Source organism: Acipenser ruthenus, unplaced genomic scaffold (genome assembly GCF_902713425.1).
Source record: "Acipenser ruthenus unplaced genomic scaffold, fAciRut3.2 maternal haplotype, whole genome shotgun sequence".
NCBI classification, from domain to species: domain Eukaryota; kingdom Metazoa; phylum Chordata; class Actinopteri; order Acipenseriformes; family Acipenseridae; genus Acipenser; species Acipenser ruthenus.
The window spans coordinates 25,001-27,500 of NW_026708439.1; positions in this window are offsets into that span (position 1 = coordinate 25,001).

Consider the following 2,500-nt stretch of genomic DNA (forward strand, 5'->3'; position numbering starts at 1 on the left):
AAGGCTGGAGCTGTCCCCGGGGCCGTGGAACCCAAGCCGGGGCAGTGGGAGCAGAGGCCTGGGTGGTGGGAGCCAGCCCGGGGCCGTGGAACCCAAGCCGGGGCAAAGGCTGGAGCTGTCCCCGGGGCCGTGGAACCCAAGCCGGGGTGGTGGGAGGCGGGGGCTGTCCCCGGGGCCGTGGAACCCTGCCCGGGGCGGTGGAACCCAAGCCGGGGCAGTGGGAGCAGAGGCCTGGGTGGTGGGAGCCAGCCCGGGGCCGTGGAACCCAAGCTGGGGCAGTGGGAGCAGAGGCCTGGGTGGTGGGAGGCGGGAACTGTCCCCGGGGCTGTGGAACCCAAGCCGGGGCCGTGGAACCCAAGCCGGGGCAGTGGGAGCAGAGGCCTGGGTGGTGGGAGCCAGCCCGGGGCCGTGGAACCCTGCCCGGGGCAAGTGCGAGCCATAGCCTGGGTCCCCATTCAGTAACATGACCATAGGCACAGTTAGCTGACATGACCAGAGGCGGAATTAGCTGACATGACCATAGGCGGAATTAGCCTACATGACCAGAGGCACAGTTAGCTGACATGACCATAGGCACAGTTAGCTGACATGACCAGAGGCGGAATTAGCTGACATGACCAGAGGCGGAATTAGCTGACATGACCAGAGGCGGAATTAGCTGACATGACCATGGGCAGAAGTAGCTGACATGACCATGGGCAGAAGTAGCTGACATGACCATGGGCAGAAGTAGCTGACATGACCATGGGCAGAAGTAGCTGACATGACCATAGGCACAGTTAGCTGACATGACCATAGGCAGAAGTAGCTGACATGACCATAGGCAGAAGTAGCTGACATGACCATAGGCAGAAGTAGCTGACATGACCATGGGCAGAAGTAGCTGACATGACCATGGGCAGAAGTAGCTGACATGACCATGGGCAGAAGTAGCTGACATGACCATAGGCACAGTTAGCTGACATGACCATAGGCAGAAGTAGCTGACATGACCATAGGCAGAAGTAGCTGACATGACCATAGGCAGAAGTAGCTGACATGACCATGGGCAGAAGTAGCTGACATGACCATAGGCACAGTTAGCTGACATGACCATAGGCACAGTTAGCTGACATGACCATAGGCGGAGTTAGCTGACATGACCATAGGCACAGTTAGCTGACATGACCATAGGCACAGTTAGCTGACATGACCATAGGCAGAAGTAGCTGACATGACCATAGGCAGAAGTAGCTGACATGACCATGGGCAGAAGTAGCTGACATGACCATAGGCGGAGTTAGCTGACATGACCATAGGCACAGTTAGCTGACATGACCATAGGCACAGTTAGCTGACATGACCATAGGCGGAGTTAGCTGACATGACCAGAGGCGGAATTAGCTAATATGACCATAGGCGGAATTAGCTGACATGACCAGAGGCAGAATTAGCCTACATGACCATGGGCAGAAGTAGCTGACATGACCAGAGCTCCAATTAAAAGTTACCTTCTTCTGAAGGGACAGATTTGCTATGTGTTACGGAGCGAGAGTTCCAGGAGGTCCCTGTGAACTCGTGGCTTCCTCCCTTAATGCAACTAGATGGCAGATACACTGGGGAGGTAGGTGCATATTACTAGGGGCACGGCATTTTCGATCAAAAAAATATTTCTAAGTCAGGACGGAGGTTCATTCTAAGGGCACGAGCGACCGATCTAAGCCGTGTGGGAGGCCCTGCACCCCGGTCAGGGTCCCCCTTCACCCCCTGGCGACATCCTCCCTTGGAAGTCTGCCCGGTGGCCCCCTCCCGCGCCCGGCGCCGGTTCAGGCCGGGCTGGAGGCCCCGTTCCTCGGGCTCAGGACCGGGCTAAGCCCCCTTAAGGACCTGGCCAAGCTCTGGTCACGTTGCGGGAAGGGGGGGGGGGTTGACCTCCCGTGCCCGGGCGCCCGTTCATGCGGGCCTGGAGGCTCCCATTTCCGGCTCGAGAACTGGGGTTTGCGCCCTTGGCTCCTCCGTGCGTTCCCTTTCAGTCTCTGGTCATGTCTACCTTCTCCGGAGGTGATTTGGGAGCCATGGTCATGTTGAGGGGAATTTTCGGAGGGAAATCCCTATCTTTAACATTATATGACCAGAGTCCGGACTTTTTCGGCTCCGTCAGAATCAAAGTTTTCAAAAAAACATGGTCATGTTCCCTATCTTTAACATTAGATGACCATGGCCACCTCGGGGCCGTTTGTGGAAGTCTGCCGAGGGCGGAGGCGAAACGGGGCTGCGGGGCGGCGGCGACTCCTGTTCCCAAGGACCCGGGACCTCCCTCCCTTCAGGGTCCCGCGGTCAAGGTACAACGGGGGGGTCCGCGGAGATTTCCGTCGACAGGGTTTTTTGATCAAAATGGTTTGACTAAGTCAGGACCCGAGGTGTCAGAATGCATGTGAAGGACCCGTTTGGAGCCGTCCTTTGGAGTCTGTGGCTGGGCAGGAGTTGACGGGATTCCTCCTTGTCTTCCCGGATGGTCTCT